We start from the raw sequence: 18,849 nt of genomic DNA on the forward strand, positions 1-18,849 counted from the left end.
GCAACTAAGGAAGGGCTTAAAATTAAGAGTTGGTGATCCTTGAGATAAATTATCATAGAAAAAGGTAACTCATTAAACCATGATCTATTATATTTAATACACTCTACACCCATGATCATACAAATCCTTAACTCAAGCACTGCAAAATGATATATGCGTCTTTTGTTTTTATGAGACTAGCTATTGATGCTACTAGAATATAGTTTCAAACCTATAGGCACAAAATCCATGTTGCTTGATCATAGTGCACACAAACTACACTATTTATTATTTATTATTTATTAGGAAAGAAAAAAACAACAACAAAGTATTATTATCTTCTAGGAATTTGCGCAAGATATAGTATATTTTGTAGGTTAAACAAAGGATAGATATTCAATATTGAATATTACAAATGTCAGTAGTGTTAATAAATGTTTTTACATTAGTTGTTGGTAAGTTTTCAATAGGAAGTTTATTGGTTTATCTTGAATGGAAATTGATGGCTTTACAAGTCAGTACATGCAATCATCTCAAATGTGTCAAGGATAGTTATTTGATTTTATATTTGAGCCCTAGCACTACTTCTTAATAAACTAAGTTTAATTTGTATTAAAGTAAGTTTTTGTGAGATTTCTCTCCAAATTTTCCCTTGCTAGTCAGCCAACAAGTAGTGTAGTTTATATGTAAGTATTGCTTACTATTTAAGAGTTTTTTAGTAATTTAAAAATTGACATCAAGGAAATAACAACAAACAATTTCTTGAAAATGATAAATATACAAGAATTAAAATATAAAAAAGGTAAGTATTAAAAATATTAAAAAAGGCAAGTATGCCTTTTAACAATTCTCTTATACCATTGAACTCTGAAACAAATCTAGAGTATTAGCAAATTAACTACATGTTCTTTTTAATGTGTATACAAACTGGAGGATGGGTGCTCTCACCTTTTTTGAATTAGCTAGTTCGTAGGAAGGCACAAATCTGGTTGGGGAGAATTTGGCAGGAGGTACAAATCCCAGTGGAACTGGAGGGGGTACTGAGAAGAATCTGCCAAAGAATGATGGGACGAAAAGTATCTTTATGGCCAATATGGACAAGTTTATGTGTGATTCAGGCACATGTTGTGGGGTTTGAGACCCTCTCTTGGATTCCTCCTCTGTAGTTCACACGCTGGGGTAGCTTTTTGAGAATGATAAAACCCCTTTGTTTATTATCGAGACCAATAAGGAAAAGTTTTTTGAAGGGCCAAAGGTAGGGTTTACAGAGCAAAGGACTTGGTCTTCTCTTTTTGGCAAAAAACCTAACGGTAAATCATCCTTTCCATCGGTGACTACTAAATCTTGTTGGGAGAAAGGCGAGTTTCAAATCTTTATCCCGAATCCTTTACTTGATTCTTCTATGTCTTCCATGGATTTTACCCTAGCGAGCAAATTTTTAGGGGCTAGACCAGATTTAGACTCTTTGAGGAAAATGGTCAAACGAACATGGGTTATTAAAGGGGATGTTGATGTAGCTCCCATGTCGAATGGCTTTTTCTTGTTTATTTTCAATTGTAAGGAAGATATGAATCTAATTCACTGTGGAGGCCTGTGGTCTTTTGGGAAAAGTTCTCTCACTATTTAAAAATGGGAGCCTAATATGGATTTATCAAACTCTTTTTTCTTAACCACTCTAATTTGGGCTAGACTCCCTGGCCTCCCTTTAGAATTTTGGCATGAAGATATTTTTAAAGGTATTGCTAGCTCATTTGGTGAACTGGTGGCTTTGGATAATGCTACGGTTGCCAGAACCAAACTTCATAGTGCCAGATTTTATGTTAAGGTGGCAGACCTGAATCATCTTCCAAAAAAGGTGGAATTAATTTCCAAGCTTAGAAAGAGAATGCAATAAATTATTTTTGAAGATCTTCCAAATTCCTACTATGCCTGTAAAAAATAGGGTCATCTAGTTAAAAATTGTCCCAATAAAAGTAAGAATCATTCAAGAACCGAAAAGAAAGTGAAGAAGGCTAAAGTTCAGAGGAAAGTGTGGAAACCTATAGTTTCTCACCTGAAAGAGAAGGAGGACATCATGGTTTCAAAAGCTCAAGATGAAGCCAATGATAAAGATCTTGAGAATAGTCAAAAGGAAAGGAATAGATCTGTGGGGAATAAACCTGTGCTACAACCTAAGAAAGAGAACTCTGGAAAAGGTGATAATGGATCCATGTTTCAATCTGTGAGGCTAGAACAAAATATAGATGACTTGACAGATTTATCAAAACAAATTGTTATTTATCAAAGGATGGAAGATCGATGGGGAGATTTAGATGAGAAGGAGATTCTTGAGGAAGGGGAAATCCTAGCTGACTCTAGAGATTTGTTAGAGGAGACAGATATTACTGAGTGTAAAGATATTGCTCCTTTTAGGAATGATCTTATCCTAGAAGTTTCAAAGGAGGAAGGAAAAGACTCAAACCATAAACCAAATCAAAGGAAAAAGGCTAAAAAGAAGAAGACAAATACTGTTTCTAAGGGTGTAGAGACTAGAAGCAATAAAGTGGATCAGCAAGTTAAGGTGAAACCTATTGATTGTACCTTGTAAATATTTGGAAGTAGAATGGATCAGAAAACTAAGGTGAAACCAGATGTTTGTATCCTAGATAAACCTGGAAGAAGATCCTTTAGGAAAACCAGAGAATTAGAGAGTATGCAGAATATTGCTGATCAAAGACAAGCAACTATTCTGGATTTTACCACTAAAAAGAATTAATGAAAATTATAACATGGAATATTAGGGGGTTGAATAACATCCATAAGCTTGATGTTGTCAAGAATTTTGTTAGAGAAAAAAAGCCAGCTTTTCTATTATTGCAAGAAACAAAGATGGATAAAGAAAAAGCTGAAAAGATTAAATCCTTTAAAAATTACTCAATTAATGCTAGTAGTTTAGAAGGTGTCTTAGGGGGAACTTTGATGTTATGGAAGAAAAACTATTATTCAGGAACCATTTTGAATGCTAGTAAATATCTAATGGTAGCCAAAATTACTAGCATTGAAGATTGGTATATTGTCAATATATATGCTCCCAACAATAAGAACCTTAGGAAAAAGGTCTGGGAAACTCTCTCCAATATAAAAAGTAAGGATTATCTTGGTCGATAGATCATTATGTGTGATTTTAATGTTCCTCTCTATGACCATGAGAAAAAGGGAGAAAATGTGAGTCAACTGGAAGGTAGACTAGACGTCATGGATTTCATCAACAAGGAGGGTTTAATGGATATGGACCTCCATGGAATCCAATTTACTTGGAGTAACAAGAGAGTTGGTTATGAATGTATTCAGGCTCAGCTTGACCGTGCTCTTATCTCTCCTGACTAGACAAAAGATTTTATGTGTAAGTTGGAAGCCTGTCAGAAGATTGGGTCAGACCACTTTCCTTTGATCTTTACTGTTCTAAAGATAAACTTCAAGAAAAACTTTCCTTTTAGATTTGAAAAGATGTGGTTGTAGCATCCTTGGTTTGAAAGCAAACTGGCTAAATGGTGGAGTATAGACATTGAAGGTACTACTCTCTATAGAATAGCTTCCAAGCTAAAAAATGTTAAAAAAGAAGTTAAAATATGGAACAAAAACTATTTTGGTAATATTTTTGAGAATAAATCTACTATCAAGGAAGATATCCAAAAAATTCAAGATAAGATGCAGAAGGAAGGATATACTCCTGACCTTATTACAGAAGAAAATGATAAGTTGGCCCAATATCATGACATTATTACTAAAGAAGAAATCTACTGGAGACAAAGATCAAGATTGATATGGTTGAATGAAGGTGACAAAAAACTAGTTTCTTTCATCTCTCTACCCTCAAGCATAGAGAAAAACTCACATTTCACACCTAAAAAAAGGGGATCTGAAGATTACTAAGGATAAAGACATTATGGAAGAAATGGTTGCCTTTTTCTCTTCTTTAATGATTGTTGATCCTAATATTAATCCAGACCACCAGGCTGATTTTCTTAGAGTGGTTCCACCTTTGGTTTTGAAGGATCAGGATAAATTGTTAAGCTCTATTCCCAAAGATGAAGAAATTTTCAAAGCTGTCCATTCTCTAGGAGGAAACAAAGCACCTAGCCCAGATGGTTTTCCCATGTTTTTCTTTTAGAAATTATGGAAACTTGTTGGAAAAGATGTTTGTGATGCTGTGAAGGAATTTTATGGAGCAAAAAAATTGCTAAAGGAAATCAATTCCACATTCCTCTGTTTGATTCCCAAGAAGATTGGAGCTGATTCTCCAGATCAATTTAGACCGATTAGCCTTTGGAATTCTTTCTATAAGATTATTTCCAAAGTCCTTACTTCTAGACTTCTTCTGGTGATTCCTTCAATCATTGCTGATAAGAAAAATGGCTTCATCCCAAGTAGACAAATTCTTAATTCTGTTATCTTAGCCCATGAGAATATTCATTCTTTGTCATGCTCCAATAATCAGGGTTTTATTATGAAAGTGGACATTGCTAAGGCCTATGATAGAGTTGAATGGGCATTCTTATCTAAAATCTTATATTCTTTTGGTTTTGACCATAAGGTTGTTGGAGCTATTTATTAGTTGATTTCAACCTCTTCTATAGCTATCTTGGTCAATGGTATTTCTTCTCACTTTTTCAATCCTTCTCGTGGTTTGAGACAAGGAGACCCTTTATCCCCCATTCTTTTTGTTATTATGGCTGATTGTCTGGGGTGATACATAGGGGATTTGGTTCAAAAAGGTGTTATTAAAGGTTTCTAGCCTTCTTCCCAACCTCTTATTTGCTCTCATGGTTAGTTTGTTGATGATACAATCTTTATGGGTAAATCTAAAGTCAATGAAGCCAAAAACCTGAAGCAAGCTCTAAATTTGTATTCTTTAGCCTCGAGTCAATTGATTAATTGGAATAAAAGTGCTATGTTTTTTATTAACACCCCTATTTCTAGATCAAATAAAATTGCTAATATCCTTGGGTGTTCTATTGGATCTCTCCCTTTAATCTGTTTGGGTCTTCCTTTAGGTTTGAAAGTCCTTGATTCCTTATGGGAAGATCTCATTAATAAATTCAATAAGAAGTTGGTGAGCTGGAAAGGAAATCTTTTAAGTTAGGTAGGTAAATTAACTCTTCTCAAAGCTTATCTTCAAAGTATACCAACTTATGCTTTGAGCCTTTTTAGAATTCCAATGAAATTTGTAGATACTATTGATAAAATTCAGAGGAGTTTTTTATGGACTGGGACTGAGGAAAAAAAGAGATTGCCTTTGATTGCTTGGGACCAAGTATGTAAGCCTATCAGAGAAGGTGGTCTGGGGATCAGATAATAAGAAGTATGAATAGATCTCTATTGGCTAAACAAGGCTGGAGAACTTATCATGATGACAATGAATGAAGTACCATATGGAAACATAAGTACCTTTTCAATGTTAATTCTCTAGCTGATTTCCTCTCTTCTCCTGATACCCTTCATCCATCTGCCATATGGGGTGCTATTTAGAGGAGAAAGAATACTCTTGGAAAGGGCTGCTCCCAAAAAATTGGAAATGGGCAAAAGGTGAGATTTTGGGAAGATGTTTGGTTAATGGATCATCCTCTACTGGAAGACTTTCAAGAAACTGCTCAAGTCGACATATGTAAGAAAAGGTATGGCACTTTAGTGAGTCATTACTGGCATACCAATTCTTGGGTGAATTTGACTGATATTGATCAAGGCTTCAATAACATACACGTAAGTTTGAATGTTTTTTCCCTATATCCTACTTATGAGGATGAGATGATATGGTATGCTGATCCTGCTGGTCAATTCAAAGTTTCTACTCTCTTTACTTCTAGGGAGAAGGGTAATCATCCTTTTTGGTCTCCAGCTTGGATCAAGGGTCTCATACCTAAAATAAACATTTTTTACTGGATTATGCTCCAAAATAAAATCCTCACCCAGGTAATCTGCAAAAAAGAGGTATTAATGTCGTAAATAGATGTACCTTATGTAAAAATGGATTTGAAGACAGAGACCATTTGTTCTTGAACTGTTCCTATAGTCAACAAGTTTGAGCTGAGATTCTCAACTACTAGAATATAATTTGGTCCATCAAAACAATGTTGAACTCTATTTTAAAAGTTGGAAGTGTCCTTCTAGGGATCTTGATGTTCAACTGCTATGGAAAATAACTCTTCTCCATCTCTGGTGGGGTATCTGGAAAGAAATAAATAATAGAAGCTTTAGAAATAAAGATTTGACAGGATGGGTGCTTGGACAAAATATTGTTACAACAATAAAGGAAAATTTCAAATCTCAGAGGAAAGCTATTCAAACTTTTCAAATTGATAACCCTTTGCGATCACAAGGTCCTAATTTGAAAATTGACAACCCAAGATTAACTTCTAGATGGAAAACTCCCCCTAATGGATGGATTAAAGGGAACTTTGATGGTGTTGTAAAGGGAAATTTGGGAAGAGCAGGATGTGGAGGGGTCTTAAGAGATCATGCTTGCAATATTATTGATGCCATTACAGTTCCTATAGGTAATTCTAATAGCCACATTGCTAAAGCTACTATTGCTCAATGCACTATGAAGTTAGTAGCTAATTTGGGTTACCCTAAACTATGGTTGGAAGGTGACTCATTAAATATTATTAACATACTCAATAACAAAAACTCAATCACTTGGTTGATTGAGGCAACGATCATGGAGATTAAGTCTCTAATTAATAAATTTGAAAAAGTCATTATATCCCACAGTTATCATGAGGCTAATGGGGTTGCTGACTAGGTTGCCAATTATGCAGTCCAGATGGGTTATAAAATGACGTGGATTGGTGAGCTATACAAGCACGTTGATCTTAAAGCCCTTATTAATTATGATCTTACTCATGCAAAGGTGGGAAAGATATGCCGAGATTAGAAATTTAATGATTTTTGGTAGTGGGCCTACGATTGTTGTATTTTCTTCCTCGAGAAGGTACATTTATGTGATTACAAGGCGGGATTTGCATGTATCACCTCTAAAATAGGTTTTATGTGATGTGATGAATATTTGGTACCTATTTTACTTGTTTTCTTTTGACTTTTGCTTGCTTTTGGTGCCTACCATTCTCTATAATTCTCTGAAAATGGGAGGTGAGCCACGGAAACAAAAACCTAAAAATTGTGATGAATGGAGGGCTAGGAAGGATGTTTGGAAGATTTTGGAGAAGGGGAAGGTGACCAATTATTTGGAACACCTTCATGGGTTCAAACTGCATGTCACCACGACCTTTTTAAAAAATTGAACAGAGGACAGGGTTTCTTTACATGGTGTTACTATGAAATTGATAAAGGACTTCATAACTAAGATCATGGGTTTAGCCATGGAAGGCATTAAGTTCACTAAACAAACTAGCATTTCAAATGCTACTTTCAAAAAATTCCCTAAAATAGATGCTGAGGAGAAAACTCTGGAAAAAAGTGGAGATTTCTACAATGTGGAGTAGATAAAGGAAATTTGGCAGGATGTGCTCTCTTATACCCGTGAGTATTTCATTCTGGATGGTAGAAATAAAAGAGTTCATAAATTTCATTTTGTCTTTCTTAATCATTTCAGACACAAGGATAGACTTTCTTTTCCTTTCTATTTGCATTTTTCTTTGCTTCAAAGTCTGAATGCGCATATGAAGAAGGAGTCACATCCTATCTTACATGAAGGTTTAATTCTTCTAATTGAGGGTTACTGTAAAAGCAAGTCCATTGTTTCCACTCCTTCATTAGATAAAAATAAGGGTTCTATCACTGATTCTCATTCTAAAAAGAAAAAGAATGAAGAGAATGTTAAGGGTAAGAAGAGGATTCTCAAAAAAATACCCTTGCATTCTCAAAAAGACAAGGTGGAACTGAACACTGAGTCTGAGAACTCTAAAAGGAAAGAGGATGACACTCCTAAGGATGATACTCCAGAGGAAGTAGATAACACATATGTTGAAGATTTTATCTCTAATCTAGAAGGTTACTTGGAAAGAAAAGGAAGAAGTGGGAAAGAGGATGAGGAAGAAAATAGTGAAAATAATACAAAATAGGGGAACAATGGTGATGAGGGTAATCCGACTGATACTAATGCTGGTGAAGAAGAGATGGAAAATGATAAAGAGGATCCTCTTACTATGAGGGAGGAGGATCAAGCTATTAAGATTGCTTCACCCACCAGAGAGGTTGCGGAACAGGACAAAAATGAGGACACTGCTGCTATAAGTGAGGAGGAACAGAAAGATAAGATTGCTTCTCCTACTAGAGAGGTTGTGGAAGAGGACAAGAATGTTTCTCCACAGAGGGAAACTATTCTTTCCTTTTTGCACTCTACTAAGCAAAAAGCTGATTCCATTATCCAAGTTGATTCATGGATATATAATGAAATTATGGGTTTGAAAAAGAAAATGGACATTGTGCAACAAAACTAGGATATAGACCGTGCCAAAATTAGCCAGTTGGAAGTACAAGTGGGAAACATCCCAAACAAACTCAAGGATTATGAACAAAACCTCTGAATCCTTATAAAGGGAAGTGGTAGTAAAATGGAATAGGTGACTTCTAGTATCTACACTATTGCTGCTAGTCTTGGAAAATGCACAAATGAAGAGATCATATCACTAGGGGGTCTAAGCAAGAGAACTAGGTAGAGCTCTAGGAAGTGGGCTCAGGAGGCTGCTATTGTTGATTCCATTCAAGACACTTTAGAGATTGGAAAAGAGGTTGTCAAAATGATCAAAGAGCTGCAATAGCAGCTCTCACTGGGGTTTGATCTCTAGTTTTTGTCCCAGCTTTTGGTCCTTTTTGCTGGTTGCAGTTAATGGTTTTTTTTTTTGGTCATATTTTTTGGTTTTTGTCTGGTCTTTAAACTAGGTTCCAAGTCCTTGTAAAACCTAGGTACTTTTATTGGTTATTTTATGTGGTTTCAGATCCCTATAAAACTTGATTTTGATGCTGTTTCTCAGTAGGTTTCAGGTCCTTGTAAAACTTGGTGGACTTTAATGCTTTATCTTTTTTGCTTTTGTTAAAGGGTTTCGGCCCCCCTTCAAAATCTGTTTTTACCGTAATCTTAAAAAAATATAAAAAAGGTGTTTGGGGTGGCTTGAAATCATCATTTTTTAGTTTTTGGTTAATTTTTTCTACATTTCTGAAATGACTTTGGAAGAAATATTTATAATTCATAACAAGTGTACATAAGTTGATCTCTCATTCTATTCAAGGATGAAATGAAGATTAAGATGATGATGATTGTAATGCAAAAGTTTACACTAATATCTTTCTAAAGCCTTCAAAACTAATTTCCTATCAATCTTCCATACTTGGCATCAGACAAAACTCCATAACAAAGGTCTTGTTAAGAGATTATTTTTGTAGTAATAAAATTCTTAATTACATAAAAAATTATTATAAAATGTATGAATTTTATTAAGAATATTATTTATAGGATAAAAGTCCGATAAAGTAGTAAAAAATTAAGTGAGAACAATTTGTGTTATAAGCGAAAGTCTATCACATCTATTTTTTTAAAGTAAATAAATTCTTTGTAGAAACAAATACATTTTTTCTCATGAAGTGGTAGAAAATAAATAAAAATTAAAGATTTGTGAAAAATACTTGAATGGTTCAAATAACTCTTATATATAATTACAGACATAGAAATGAATAGAAGAATTGGGAAAGAGATGAGCGTCATCCATTGCCACATTTTAATAAGGATGAAGTGAATATTTTCTATGTAACTCTATGCAAAAGTGTATGTTAATATGCCTAGAAGCCATGTATATCATCATAACTACAATATCTCATCATCTCATGCATAACATGATCAAAAACAGATTTAACAGATGGAGAAGTAAAATATTCCTTCCACTAAACACGTTTAAAAATATTTGTCGTCCAATACAATTTGGATATTCATTTAAAAAAATTGACTGCATTTAAAGGGATTCAAACATATTGGTTAGATTGATGCAGAGGCCCATGGAGCAAGTTTTTCTTTTTTCAAATATTTTGGATGAATTTGAAGGAGAATAGTTAGTTTTTTTTTTTTTTTTTATAAATAAAAAATTATGGAAGAACTTTCCTAAAAGGTGTGTCATCTAAAAAGTCATCTCGTACTTGGTGCATATTTTGGGACCATTTTTAGTCCACTTTGGTATGTTCCTTGTGTTAAGACTTAACATTGCACTTAATTGCATGCATAATTTAAAATAAGGTCTTGCTTCTTCAATATTGCTCAAAACTCTAGGTTGGCTCTAGTTTCTGTTCACAATTTCCCATTTGCCCATCCAATCACATAATTCATTTTTAATTTTCCTACCTAAGTCCTTTTCATACATTTTTCAATTTGGGATTCCCATTGATCATTCATACCTCTTATCTTGTTTCCCAAAACTTTCTCAATCCCCAAAAACCACTTTTTGAAATTCTAACCTCTTAAGAACTAGGTCAAAGTCATCCTCATCCCTAGAACTAGGAAAAATTTAGCCTTGTCCCCAAGGGCTATTTTTCAATGGGATTTAGGCCTAATGCAGAAGGTTTTTCTTTCAGGTGTTTAATTTGGGTTAGATCCACAAATTTGAGCCTTAAAATGTGTATTAAAGGAGGCATCTTCTCATTCCGACATCCATACTCAAGCAATCCATTATCCAAAAGAAAACCTATCCTCATGAAAGTATTATCAAGCAAGCTATTGTGCATTCAAGGAGTTCAAGAAATCATTCCTTGAAGGAATTTATCATCCATCAAGCATTAAAGTATTTCCTTCCATAGATCTAGCTTCTTCTTCTTCATAGGAAGAAAAGAAGTTTGTAATCAAGGAGGGGGGTCTGCATTTATCCATTAAGTCTTTTTCTTTCTTAAATCAACATTTGTGGAAAATTAAAACATATATTAGATGAGGTTTTATCTTACATGATTTTATTTTGGGTTTTGTGTTGAGTCAAAGAAATTTCATCAACAACCTTGATCATATTTAAGTACAATTACATATACATGGTATGATACACTCTATTATTTAGATCTATGTTTATTGCCCTTTTTCATTTACTTTCATTTAAATTCAAGGTTGATTCATATACAATGGTTTAATTGTAGAAATCCCTTCCACATAATAATTTCACCTTCTTTCTTGTGTCCAAGAATAGGGGTTGAAGTTACAAGTTTAAATTTTTGGAGATTTAAAACTAGTGCCTGATCCTTCACAGAATCTTGTAGTTTCAAGTTCTTTTGGGACTAGGCCAAAATCAAAATAATATTGGAATAATAGGTTTAATTTTATCCCAAATCAATGTTTCCTTAGGGATCTACAAATTAAATAGCTGAGAAATGCAGGTCCTAGGGCCCCAAATCTGGAATGGTTTCAATTTTGAACAATTTTATGTTCGGTCTTTCCAGATTTGAAATTTCTCCTTCGTCATAGCTTCAAGGTAATTTTATTTCTTCCATTCTCCTCTTTTATATAATAGATTCACCTTTTCATATGATTTATGATCCTTCTCTTAGGGAAATAAAATCCCATCCAAAGGCCTACATTGTGAAGATTATGAATTTGTACCCCATCTTGTGTTAATTGGATTTCCTTTATTATAAGGTTTTGGATCTTCCTAGAAATAACCTATAACTTGGTGAGTGATCTATCCTAGCATTGTTCACCATTTTATTTGTTACATTTTAGTGAACCCGACTTATAACATTTCCATTTTGATTTCAACATTAGGTTCCCTTTTTCATTTAGATCTACTTTGTATAATTATTATTTTACATTGTATGTATCTAGATATATAGGTTTTATCTTTGATTTACATCAATTCAATATACTTGCATTTTGAAAAAGACAAAAAAATTGCATCCTAGATCTAGTTCATTCTTAGATTGCATTGTATTTTCTAAAACAATAAAAAAAATACAAAAAAAAAAAATCATCCATTATTGTTACATTTCATTTTCAATGGATTTTTTTAATCTTCATTTTCTTGTTCAATTTTAAGGCTTTTTTCAAGATCCTAAAGATGTTCCATTTCATGCACATGATGAATATTTAGTTCTTGCTTTCATCATCAATTCTTATAATGTCCATCCTCCTAACACATATCCTAAGACCAATGACAATGTGATTACCACTATACCTTGTAAAGATCTCCATCTTACAAAGAGGTATTTAATAAAAAAAGATGATCTTTCTATTAGGAATAGAGTCTTTTTGGTACTTGGATGTATAGCCTATGTGTTTTATTGATGACTAGTTTTGTCATTGATGAAAACATATGTTTTTGTGATCATGACAGATAGAGTTTTTGTATATTGCAGGATGATTGTTAGCACAACAAAGTTGGTACATGCTAGGTTAAGTTATGTAAGGTTAGATTTGTATAGAAGAATGAGTATAGACATCGTGTCTATATTCTTTGGATCTTATGTTTAGTTTTGGATGAGTTACACTTTTTTTGGTGAAAATTGGTAGCAAACCAGTGCAAGGGATTATTGGCAAAGATAGTTGATCATATTTTTGTTGTATCTTATTGGAGAGATGGAATTAGTGTCATCAAGCTTGGTTATGGTATTAGACTTGTTTTTGCACCCATATTTGTGACAACAAAGCATTTGGGCCATTCTAGAAATGTCATTGTTATGTAATGTGTAATATATTTTGCTAACAACTAATTTAGTGTTGGGGAAATATATAGTTTATCATTATTCATAATATCTTTATTATAACATATGAGAAATATATTGTAATATTTGTAATGCTTATCGTGAAGCCTGCATGAACCTATGTAATTTATTGTATATTGAGGAAGTCCTAATAGGTCCACCTAATTAATTAATTATAAGGGGCATAAAGGAAAGATTTTTCCCTTGGTTGGGTATGATTATGATCATTTTGGGTATTATGTATGTGAAATATTATGTTGGATGATCAAAGAAAAATAATGATTATGTTGGATAATTGAGGTAAGCATCAAAGGAACTATTTTTGCGAGTAGTAGATCAATCAATCTATTGTTTTAGATATGCTATCCTAAAGGTTCATTCTTCACACTTGTTGGAGCATTTAGATAGTGGGTCTATTTGTTTCCTATCAACCTCTAACAAGGTTGCCAATGAGCCACAATTTTGGCATAGTTAGGCTTATAGATAAGATACTTTTCATATGCTTTCAAGAAACTTTTAAAGATATTTTATTCTACCAAACTTTAAGTATTGATTATAGACAACATGTGGAATTTTATAATTAGTATCATATGCTAATGTGAATATGTTTCTATATTATGCCATAGTTGATTACTTGTTATTTTGAAAATAATATGAAATGTGTTATGAAATCATGAGATTGATTACTTCTTGTAGCCATTGTTACTACGAGTCCTGCAACCAACATGGGAATTAATGCTTTAATTCTATTTAATATTGAATGAATATGTGGATGGAATGTTGAATCACATGTGAGTTTTTATGTTAAGCTAACTTGTTGTTGCATGATTATCAGTTAGATTGTGCAAGTACCAAAATATTAGAAAAAGATATTGTTGTCATTTAAGAAATCTACAAGACTATGCCAAATAAGGACTCTTTAATGATGGATAAGGAAGTAGTTGATGGGCTGTCTACCACTTGGTGGAATAGATTTAAGCTAAGAAGGAAGACATGTAGTTTTCCATGGATCCAATAGTAGTGATCTTTTATGATCCATAAATCTAGGATGATGGCTCATTAACTCCTCTAACTACTATGACTTGTTCCTTCTTCTCATTACTATCATTCTTCATTGCAAAGAGATGAAGCTATAATAAACAACCCCTGTTAGAAAGTAAAGTCTACCAAGTTAATTGGGGGGAGGGGTGAATTAGTTATGCACTGAAAAAATTCTCAACATCTTATTAATTCTAAAACATGTAAGCAATAAATACATCAACCATAGAAAGATAACCATCCATAATAGCACCAGATTTGCTAACTAGGGGAACCCTTGATCAAAGGGAAAACCCCAATGGGGTTGGTACCCACAAAATGATGTACTAATATAAAAATTCATTGGTAGAGGATAGAACCTTTTAGGAGACAATGAAATACAATAACTACTATGACTATTAAGAGACTTTGAATCATTGCTAGGAGATTCCAAGCTTGTTAAGAGTTGTGCTAACCCTGTTAGGAGTTGAAAAGAGGAAAACTTAACCCACTATTATTACTATTCCTTCCATATAATACAATGTGAAACAAAAACTATCCAACCAACAACTTGTCTTTCCAAATATAGTTCCTTGTAAGCTCATTGTGCCTTAACTACACCAAACTTTGCTTTATCTTCACAAATTCGCTCATCACATTCACCCAATATATTACAAAGATCCATGACTACATATCCACACTCTACCACAAGGAAATAACCTTTCATTTTTGCCAAGTCCTAAAGAATAAGTTATTGGTTCAACCTTACAGATTTCCCAATTTACAATAATAATATAGGACCATCTTAAGATATTTTAGATTAATGCAAAAATAGGTTTTGAGGGGACCCAAAACCCCTTACAAAAATGAAAGATATATGATAAGTATCACTAGGTTTTACAAGGACCTAAAACCTAAAGTTCCCAACTGAACATCTAAAAACCAGGATTTACAAGGACTTGAAACCAGAAAAAGTGTAAGGAACCTAGGTCTTACAAGGACCTAGAACCTAGAGTTAAAATAGAGAAAAGTTGGAAATAATAGAAAATAGAACCATCAACCCACCACGGACCAAAAACCAACACACCAATGAACTAGACCAACAACTAAATAGGTTCCTTGATGACCTTTGCTAACTCCTTGCTTGCCTCTGTAGTTCTTTGGATGATGTCTTCCATTACAGTCCTAGGAACCTTAGCAACCTTCTTCTTCATACTCTGCCTTGTTTGCTTGCTTGGACCACCTGGACTCTTTACCACAACTGCATTTGGAGACATAATCTCCTGATTTATTTTCTTCCCTAAATTGACCGCAACAACACATCAGCTGGAAGTAACTAACTCCATTTTTTGCCCACTATCTTTGATCAATTGTTGGAGTTCCATTTCATACTCCTTGAGTTTCTCTAGTATATTTCCAACTTGGCTTTTCATGATCCAGATCTTTCTACATATTGCTTACTTTTTTCTTTAGCACCATAATTTCATTATAGAGCCATGTGTTGCCTTGAAGGGAAGCATCAAATTTTAGCTTGGCTTTATGAAGGAAAGAAAAATTCACCTGATTGGTATCATCCCTACACCCTACACCCTTCACCAGACTTATTCCTAGAGTCATTGTTAGTTTTCTAGTTTTCCTTGATATGGAACTAGTTCTTGGTAGTTAAGCCCTACTACTCCCATAATCTCCTCATGACTCTCCTTAATCAAACATTTCTCTTTCATGATAAGATATTACAATACATGTTACATTACAATTTTACACTTTATCCAAGATTACACCCAAACCTGTTGTATTATAGTCTTCATAATTTTTCACTCAACGATCTTTATATTATTCCCTCTTAACCCAGGCATATATAACATGTCTTCAACCCTTGTCTAATTCTACATAAGCCAATTCCATCTCTGTGAGAAGATATAATCAAAACAACTGTACCTTCTTTCCAAAAATGTTGTCTATAAGTTGCTTTCAGTAAAATCTTCATGACTCTATCCAGTATTCATATTTGCATATGGGATCTTAATTATAGCATCTATAAATACTGTAGAACATATCCTCAAGTGTGCATAATTTCATCTTCAATCCTCAAACTATGGCAAATGCTTTTTCCTTAGTAACTATTCTAGTCTTCACAGAATAATCAATATATTGACATCAATGACAAACACAGTCATTAATGCAACACATAAGCTCTAAATAATGTCTCCAATAATGATAATATACTCTCCCATAGGTAATATCATTATAATTCATGCTAATAATCTCCCCCTTTGGCATTGATGACAATATAGATGAAAAACATCTAAAATCCATGATTACCAAATATACTTCTTCCTCATTTGCCTATGCTTCCCCATTCACGACGCTCATGAATGTCATTATACATATTAGTCTCATTGTCTATCATACTTTTATCAAGCAACCAACATATACAAAGAATGTGTTAATATCCTCCATGTATCAAAATCTTTCTTAAATCCTCTTCATCAATCAAATCAATAAACTCCATTCAATATATACATTCGATATATGTCTTATCCCAAACACATATTTTTATCTCTCCCCAAAGGATACCAAAGGATTTTTTTTCATGTACATATATCTCCCACATTGACATCAATGACAAAGGTATCATTATATCAATTCTCTAAGTTCAATAATTCCACAACAATATGTTCAAGCTCCAAAAAGACACTATTGGATACCAATACTAAGATTCCTTAATGACTAAAATCAAACACATATGCTCCCCATTAGGAGAAGCATCAAGCATCCAATCTAGATGAAGAAATAGTGATTTGATACCAACTAGATTGATGCAATCTCTACATCAACTACTCAAAAATAGGTTGGGGCATAACCCCAAGCATACCTCTCAAATACTCAAATGTGTCCTTCACCAAAGGTTTTGTGAATATATATGCTATATGCTCCTTTGTGCTAACATATTCTAATATGACCTCTTTTTCTACAACTTTTTGTCTCAAAAAATGATACTTAATAGATATATGCTTTGTCTTTGAATGTAATACTGAATTATTTGACATGTACTTACAACACTTGTGTTATCACAATATATGCCAACATGCTTAGTGAACTCTATCCCAATGCATTTCAATATATTCTTCATCCAAAAAATCTGATTACAATTATTTTTTATTGTAACACACTCTACTTATCTATACTTTGTGAAATACAATCCTATTTCTTGCTTATCCAAGAAACCAATCTTCCTCCCAAGAAGAATGCTCCACTAGTGGTGCTTTTTCTATCATCTACACTTCCTACCCAATCAACATTAGTGTATGCACACAAAGTGAAATCATGTGGTCTATCATACCATAATCCATAATCAGGTGTACCTTTCAAATATCTAAAAAATATTTTTACTACTACATAATGTGTCTCTTTAGGATCTGCCTAAAATTTGGCCATAATTCCAACTACATTAGCTATATTAGAAACACTACAATCTATCAAGAATAGATCTATACTTTTTCTATTCAACAATAGGGGATTCATATTTTCTAGATAACTTACATCCACTTATCATAGGTGTTCCAATAGGTTTATAACTTTCCAATCCAAATATTTTTAGCAAATCTTTAAGACACTTCATTTATGACATAAAGATTCCATCTTTATTATGTACAATCTACAATCCCAAGAATTATTTCATGTAACAACTTGCTAGGGAAACCAAGATAAATTAACCTATAATGTTACTAAATTTGCTAAACACTTCTTTTAAAGATCAAAACAATCACAAGATAACAAAGTGGAAGTAATAACTCAAATACATACATAAGTTATACACTAATAGTTACATCTCTCAAGGGTTCCATAATGTTGAATCTCAAACATAAGTTTAACTAAGATAAAATATGATAAATAAATAAAGTCCATGTCATAGAATAACCACATGTACAAAATCACATGAAAGAATATACAATTACATAAGATGCCACGTGGCATAACCAGAATGCATACTCATCCTATGCGCATGTTGTAGGGTATGAAATACTAAAAGAATATACATCATGATAATATAAAACATCTTGTAGGATCTCAAATAACCAAACTACAAAATACCAGAATATGATCATAGAACGTAATCACAAGATAAGAAGAATATAACAACTACACAAGGTACATCCAAAATTAGCATTTAGCTGTCAGATCTCAATGGTATAAGAAATAATACCACTTGATCTTGTGTAACCTAAATGACCCACTCCCACATTGCTAAGGAGATGATATCAAGTTCCAAATGGATAAAAATTTAAAAGTCATAACAAGAACCTAGGTCAAGGAATTCTGATAGCAATCTATCTCAAAGGTACCAAGTACACAAGTAACATCTAATCCCAGAGGAAACAAAGATAGGTAGGAAACCTAACATTCATTTGGGGAAGTGGCATTACATGAGTCAACTCTAAGGTTACCTTGGTGGTGTCTCTAGACTCTAACCTCCTAGCGACTCTATGTGGCATCAATATCCTTTCTTAAAGACAAGGCATATTAACAAGGCAAGATCACAATTTGGCATCCTCTCTACTCTCATCCTAGCCCACAATAGCACTCAAGGCATGGGTGAGGTATCAAACTAACTCATGTTAATTCATTTCAACCCCATTAATGAAATATTATCACTTATTAACACAACTTACAATGGGTTACCAAGGAAACCTCTTTATGGCTCCAGCCTCCATTGCAAGCCACTTCCCAACATACATATAGATAACCTAACCTAAGCTCATCAAATTATATCTCATAAATCATAATAATCACATTAGTTTTATACAAGCAACTGGAAAGAACCAATAGATAACCAGTTGACACCTCACAAGTTACAACAAGAAAATCACAATTCATGAGCTTCAAAAGAAGAATTGGATCTCATCATAGAAGCATGTGAATATGGCACATTGGTTGGGAATGAAATAATCATGAAAAAAACATGACATAAAAGACATCATAAAAATCAACTACTTCCCAAGCCTCTAGTAAACATTCCTATTTGGCAAAACTACTTCCCGAACCCCATCACAAGATAAAACATAACATCTCAACATGCATTTAAAACAAGTATAGTTATTCATCTCTTTTAGTTTTTGATATAATTTCATAGAGTTTGATATGAGTAAAGTTCAAGTTTTCATTATGCTACAATTATCCAATTGATAGTTT

This window comes from Cupressus sempervirens, chromosome 7 (assembly GCF_028749045.1).
Source record: "Cupressus sempervirens isolate cs-2001-9-10 chromosome 7, ASM2874904v1, whole genome shotgun sequence".
NCBI classification, from domain to species: Eukaryota; Viridiplantae; Streptophyta; class Pinopsida; order Cupressales; family Cupressaceae; genus Cupressus; species Cupressus sempervirens.